Below are 8,220 nucleotides of genomic sequence, written 5' to 3' on the forward strand. Positions count from 1 at the left end.
AACCCCGCACCCCAACCTTATACAGGCGATTCACCACCAGCACCCCCCCCCCCCCGCCAGTGTTATTATCCACCATCAAAAAAATCTCCATCCATTGATGGCCTGTATAATGAAACACAAAACAGTGAAAAAGGCGTGATAATAAACAGAATGTCCAATTAGAACTGGAGAAGAAAAAAACACATTCTGAAATGCACTACATGACACGGCCCGAGATTAATTTCGCAAATACAAGAACTATTTTTGTATTGAATACAAGTATTGTGAGTCGGAGAACATGTTAAGGCTTTTGTTAAGGTATCACTGATTATAAGCACATATGTCCATCAGTATTTGTTTTTTTTTATTTTTTCAGATACGTTCAAGGCAAATAGATTTTGCACATTTTGTTTTAACTCGCGTTACTCTGTTGTGTTCACTTAACGGCACCTGCTTGAGAGGGGTGAAGCTAACTTGCTATGTGGATCGTTTCAATAGAAAGAATTAACATGGAAAACCCGAGGACGACACTGAAGGACAGCCACTGAATACTATTGAGTGATATTTGTAATTATCCTGCTCGTAGTTAAGACAAAAAACATGCTTGTAAACTATTTTATATCTTGGAGTTATTTGAAATTTGCTGTGTGATGCTATATTTCCTATTTATTGATTAAATATACTTTTAAGTAAATATTAAGAGAAAAAAAACAAGCAGTGGCTTTCTATTTATTATTTTTTTTTAAATATATATTTTATGGTCTGGTAAGTTTGCATTAGTTTCTGTTTGGCTTTTTTTGTTTGTTTGTTTATACATGTACTTTTATATGCGATTATACATAGTAGCCCTCAAAATTCAATGTTGTTTGTTCATGATATAAACACAAATATGATATGTCTTTCGGAAATGTTAATGTGGTGCTATAGGTTTAATCCTTGCTCAGCCACTGACTCATTGTGTGACGCTGAGCAAGTCACTCGATCTCCTTGTGCTCCGTCATTCGGGTGAGATGTAGTTGTAAGTGACTCTGCAGCTGATGCATAGTTCACACACACTAGTCTGTATTAGTCGCCTTGGATAAAGGCATCTGCTAAATAAGCAAATACTAATAATACTGCACACAAGTTACAAAAATGTCCATAGCGTCTGCCTAATATATATATATATATATATATATATATATATATATATATATATATATATATATATATATATATATATATATAAATGCATCATGCAGATTGCATGCCTTATTATTCATGAGGCAGATTCGATGTAGCCTTTGTGTAACAGTGTAATGTAAACCGGGTAAGAGGAGACACGAGAGCACACCTTTGTTTCACGTCGTAAATGTTTAATAGCACCCCTAGCTAGCCAGTTGGTAAAGCTCAACTCAGTGAACAAAGTGCAAAAGCTAATCTTCCTTATTGAAAGACAAGCCTTTCACGAGATACCGAGTTTTCCTTCGTCCACCTTAATGATGATCGAATTACCTATCGAGTGTAGACTTTAGGCTACCTGCGGGTTCAAGGCTAAGAAAACAAAAACAGCATCTGATTGATCCGACGTGTCCAGAGAAGCAACCCTTGCTAAATGCAACCGTCAATTTGAAATAATTTCTAGCTCTAATATATCTAGTGATGCACTGTGAAGCAAATGTTTACAAATCAAAACACTTACGCAACATATTTACATATTATAACACTGTAGACTAGTTTTTTTTGTGCGTCTCAATTATATTCTTAACCAATTAAAATAAACATCAATATGTGCTTATATATCTGTTCCATAAGATGTATGTTTAAAACCTAAATATTGGGTTTGCAGCGTGATATATGCTTAAACAATAGAACTGTGATATATGAACCAATAGAAAAGTAAGACTATTTACCTACTGTTAAAATCGTTTTTAACTGCGGGTTTAAACAATATGAATCGTTTACATAAAGGAACACTGTGTGTACTTGGATTTACCTGTAGCGGTGTTATTTAACGCAGTACACGCATATATGCCTCCTCCCTTAAATCACTCCTTTGGCTAATGTTTCAACATTTACACGCAACACATCTGGTGTAAACCAAATATTTCCAGTCTATGGATTGATAAACAAATATTGAACAAACGAAAGATGGAGCTATTACGAGAATGTAAAACGGAAGCAGGTTTTTATGACTCCTTCCAAAGTTTTTAAATGGAGATTTTTTAAAATAGTTTTACCAGTGTATGGCTACCGGTTATATCTTCTTTAAGAAATATATTACTTTTTATTAACTGTGAAAACGCTTTTTTTCATAAGCCCGTATTATTTAGGATAGTATTAGTTTAGTGTTTTTCTTCATCGTTTATTGCATCTGCCAAAACCATGTACCTTGCAGAAACCAACTTATATTTTTTTTAAACAACTTATTAATTAAACTTATTTTGGTTTCAATCATTAAAACTAACCGATTGCGTGTTCTGTATGCTATTCGTTGCATTTAAAACGCACGGGGACTACAATAGGCTAGCCCTTAAAAGCCCCAAGCTTAACCCTACAAAAGGTCTAGTTTGAGGGCACCACATCTACCAAATAATGGATCCAAGTAAAATTAAAACCTCAGATGTATAATTGCACTAACCATAAACTGATTCATTATCTTCAGAGGAAATCAGATTTTTTATGATGATTATTTATAACTCACTTTTAACCCTCGGATGTGAACTTTATTTTTGTAACGTTTTATTTGAACATGCAAAATTGCACCCCTAGCCTACACATAAGCATATAAGGTGGCCTCGACCGTCGTTGAAAAGATGAATTCAGGGGCACCATACAAATACTGGGCGGAGTGTGTCTGCCACGAACGCGAAGGTTTAAATAATTCTACATTTGTAAACAAATAACGTCACGATTATAGCTATTCTTGTGCAATTCGTAAAGGGCAGCGTCTGAGCGCAACTGCCCCCCTTGAGGCGCGACAGATTAAGATCGAGAAACCTGCGGGATCGCGGCGTCTCCAGTGGAATTCCCATCTCCGCTCTGAGTGCTGGCTCACGACCCTCTGAGGCAAGGACTAATAGTACAATACGGTACCACCCGAGTGCAAAACAAAATGCCATATGATGTATGTTCTAATAGAATGATAGAGAGATAGTTTGTACATTTACATTTACAACCCCCCTCGCCGCAATGCACACATTTCGGCAGCTTTTCAAGTCTATTTGTTTTATTATAATAACAATAATAATAATAATAATAATAATAATAATAATAATAAAAATTACTTAAAAAAAAATCTATATATCCAAAACCGGTACTAATTAATATTATTAATTATAAGTTAAACTGTTATTTAAAAACATGAATAAATATGTGTTAAGTAATTCATGGGCATTATGCAACATTTGTGGGAGACATTATAAATGTGAATAGGTGGTTGTTACATTTGTGGGAGATATTACATGTGTGGGCAGGTGCTTATTACATTTGTGGGTGATATTACATTTGTGGGCGGGTGGTTATTACACATGGGTGAGATTATTACATTTGTGGGCAGTTATTACATTTGTGGGCAGTTATTACATTTGTGGGCAGGTGGTTATTACATTTGTGGAAGATATTAGATTTGTGGGCAGTTATTACATTTGTGATTTGTACAACTTTTCATTATCGCTCCCCCGCCCCAATATGATAAGAATGATTATGACATTGCATGAAGTAAGAGATGGTGTATCTTTGATGACATCGACACGATACATGTGTGAGTTATTTTCATTTTAGGGTATTACTTTCAATACAATATTAATTTGTGCTTTCATCCTCACTGCAAATCGTCATCTTCGTTAAGCATTCATCTTACGCAACATTTATTTTTGTCTTTACTTCAATTGTTTGATAATGTGTTTTACGCACACAAAAACTCCCCAAAATAAACACTACAAACAATGCATTCAACCAAAATGCGTTTAACACCTGTCCCATAAAATGTATATTTCATTCTTAAACATTTGGTTTGCAGTGCTGAAGAGGAATATTATTTATTATTTATTGCACGTTTCAACAGACATTACGGTCCACTGTCACACATATATTCTTACACATTGACTTGAAGTTCAGTTGATCTAAATACTGACGTCATTTAAATTGTTACAATAGGGGGCTAACAGAGTATATTTAAAATGTTTATAGATAGAAATAAATGGAAGAGACACACACACACACTCTTGGATATGGCAAATAAACAATAAATATAACATACCCTATAATCTTTAGTGTATGTCTACAGAATAATAGACTTGAATATTTTGCTTTTTATCTAAAAAGTAGCTCAGACAAAACATATTTTTCAATATGATCATTACCAGAGTGTATGTATACTTTCTTGTGGGATACCAATTCCAATATAACAATAACAAGCTAATTGGTTTCAGCATATTGTACAACGTAGCTAACGCAAGAAATATGCAGCAACTTTAATTTGATTACAACACTTTCTAATTAATATAGATTCACGTAAGATCGTGGCTGGGTTATTTTTTTTTCTTTCAAAATAGTGTAATAAAATATGAAATACCTGGCTTTTTAGGACGATACATTTGGAAGGCCACTGATTTTGCAGTTCACTGCCTACCAATCAGTGGGCTTAAGACCTTACAAAATGTATTGGTGTTAGGTGCAAGAGAATGAGGCTTTTGCAGAGTGAAATCTGAAGCAAAAGCTTAGGCCTATGCTCAGGTTAACATAAATGCTGTATTGTTAAAAGCTTTAAAACCGACAGCTAGAAATATTGGCTACCAACAACATAGACTAGTAGTTTCATCTTACACACACATTTACACAAAATATATTCCATCCGCAAAATTTGTTATCAATTCGCGGTCACGGTTAATTCATGCATTAGCTGTCCCGTGTTTGAATTAACAAAATTGGCTTGTCGCTTCATCACACACACTATAGGTTACGGGCAGTTTGTTTCCGAAACACTTACATATTGCCTTACATACGTGGTTACACTGCAGTTGCCATTTTGTAGCACACAATGCACTTCGCACACAATTGTGTAATTGTCAGGGTGTACCTCCACAACATAAATGACATGCACCTAACAAATATATTTTCACGATGGTATAAGTGTGTTGCATCACATTTCCCTATCTGGGGCAACTACACTGAGTTATCAGTGGCAGGGGACAATACATCTTTAAGTTGTATAAGACCACTTTCACTCTCTCTCACCTCCAGAATGCATGGCCTGCAGGATTAACAGACCAAGCACCATAGAACCTCAGTGATCCCCAGCAATCGCAGGTCAGCTTGACTTAGCGAGAGTCACTGAAGAGTATTCTATGCCTACTCACTAATCATTTCAGTATATTACCCTCTGGTCTCTGCATATAGGAGGACTTGAAGATGTAATTTATAACCACCTATAGTGTGTGTGATGAAGCGACAAGCCAATTTTGTTAATTCAAACCCGTGACAGCTAATGCATGAAAAACAAGCAACCCTTTGAGCCACTTAAAGGCCTATTCCATTCTTTGCAACAAATGCTCTATTCAAGTTAGCTGTAGCAGCAGTCTTGGGAGATCTTTGCATTTTGCTCACATATTATTATTAAAACAAACAAACAAAAAAAACATTGAACATTACAGGCTCAGTTTTGCAGTGTGTACTCACGTTTGTCCCCAGTGCTGTTGAGGCAAACTTTGCAAATACTTTCAGCTTTCCCCTCATTTAAGTAGGCTGGTGCTCTGGGCAAAAGTATTAAGTTGCATTCACTAACATCAATGTTTTCATGGCAAATATCCTTGGTAGTTCATCCTCAAAAAAGACACAATGCCCTACTCAGTCTAAAAACAAGGCAAAACAGACATCACAGTAATGCAGTATGCAAGCCCAACTTACATTTTCAAAAATTATATTCTTTAGCGTAATTTACAAAAACGACTCGCTGAAGCCTCAGACGAGCTGGAAAAGCATGGAATTCATGCTACAAGAGCAAACGAAGGTACATTAAGTGCAGGTGGTCATCATTTATACAAACACTAGCCAGTCCCTATCATACCTTAACCTACAACCGTCTGTCAAGACAACTACAATGCCTCGTACATAAATGAAACCATGTTTTATACTACATTACAAACATCCCTTTAGCTATAAAGGGAGCATCGGCATGATCAGAAACAGACAGTTCTTGTTGCAGGGAGACCTAATGTAGGAATAGCTGATTCCAGAGGTAACACCAAAAGAGTTGATGTGTAGGACAAGACTTTGAGCGCCCTCAGAAATGTTATGTTATGGGGAACCAGTTTCTGTTGTCTTTTCATCAGCACCCTGAATGATGAGCTCTGGGTTGTCAATTGGCTCCACTATGCTGCCTCATGGTCAGTAGATCTGTTGATATGCTATAAACATCCACATTTATGCCAATGACAGTATCTGCTTTTCTATCCAGTCATGTGACAGATAGGCTGCCTCCATCCTGTCTCCTCGTACCACAGACATGAGGTCCTGGATGAGCAGCACCCATCTGCAATTAAACTGTCTGCAACTGGGACCTCCCCCTAATGTCCACTCCTTTACCAAGACGTCCTAATTTCATTTCAAGATTATCGCTAGACACTGGTCCATGCCGACCCAATCTGATTCCCAGGTTTTTTTACATGCCTTTGCGTCTTCTAGAACTGATTATTGCAATTTCCTTTCTGATAACTGGTATTTTACATCTGCAAAATTTGGTAGCTAATCCTACCACAAGATGATAAAATTATAACTAGGGCTTCTGCTTTTTGGTTTTAACCAGTAAAAACAGATAAAACATCCCCGATACAAAAAAAAAATGTGTATAGCCAATACACGGGAAAAACAGTGAAAATGACTAATCAAGTCACACTGACTTCACCCCTTTCCCATTAAAAAATAAAACCTACATCAAAAAAATAAATAAAAAAATACATTTGTCAGTGCAGCTGGGTAATGTCCTGCCTTCCTGCCTTCCGCTTGTGAGATTTAAAAACAAGATTACAATCAGGCATGATGGAGGCTTGTTTGCAGGATTTAAAGCTGTATTACAGTTAAGATACAGATGATTTAAAACAGAATTGAAAATTGTGGCAAAATGTAAAAAAATGACTCCACACAAAAACCCCAGAAGAATGTGCCTGTAACCATAAGGATTTTGTTGTAGAAGACAGCAAAGGAAAGAAAGTACAACTTAAGTGTGCAAGTACTGGCGAGTTACTATACATATTGTGACAGAAAAAAAGCATTTTGGAAAGTAACTGAAAACACTAATTTCATATAGTATATAAAAAGCTAAAGCAACGAAAAAAAAAAAAAAAAAGAATTACATAACTTTTTCGGTGCTCAAAATAAGCACCGAAAAACTGAAGCCCTAATTATAACACCAGTTCTGGTTTCTTTGCATGAGCTTCCAGATAAGAACACAATGGATTTGTAAATATTGCTCCTGTTTATTTGAACCATTGTGTGTCCAGGTTTTGCGCCAGGTTTGTTGGATCCTTGTCTGCCTGGTTCGATTTCCAGACTATGTGCACACACATTATGGAACTCACTCTCTAAACTAATTCATTGGTCCAATTCGGTTGGTTTAATCACAACTAGACTAATTACAGGGTCATGTTTAAGGGGTGAACTGTAAAAAGGGACACTTTTTCAGTTGCACTTTAGTTTAAGGATAAATTTATAACAAAACAAAAGATTAAATGTGGTCACCATTATTTAACAAGGACTTATGTTGGTTTCGTGTTATGAAGTAATTAGCTTTCTTATAAAACCACTTATTGCAGAGTGCTGAAAGTTGGTATACTTGTTGAGGGATAGTCCAAGATTAACTGGTGTTCGTAAGAAGCTGATAGGTTGTGTGGTACAGCGGCCATGCTGCATGACATCATAATCACAAACTACAAAGATCTTCTTCTCCCAAACCGCTAGTCCAATTGAACCAAAAATCGGCACACATGATCCTAGTATGGTTGTCTAAGATTTGGGAAAGGGAAGTTGCTACAATAAAAAACATGGCAGCCACGTTGGATGACATCATCAACATACAAAACTGGCTTACAAAAACCTTCGTCTCTGAAACTACTAGTCCGATTGAAACAAAAATTGACACACATGATTCTAGTGTGGTTATCTTTAAATGTTGTTCAAGGGAAGTTGCTACAGTGGATGACATCATCAACTTACAAAACTGGCTAATAACTCCTTGTAGCGTGCAATAAAAGCATTAATAAAAGC

Source organism: Acipenser ruthenus, chromosome 12 (assembly GCF_902713425.1).
Source record: "Acipenser ruthenus chromosome 12, fAciRut3.2 maternal haplotype, whole genome shotgun sequence".
In the NCBI taxonomy this organism is placed as follows: domain Eukaryota; kingdom Metazoa; phylum Chordata; class Actinopteri; order Acipenseriformes; family Acipenseridae; genus Acipenser; species Acipenser ruthenus.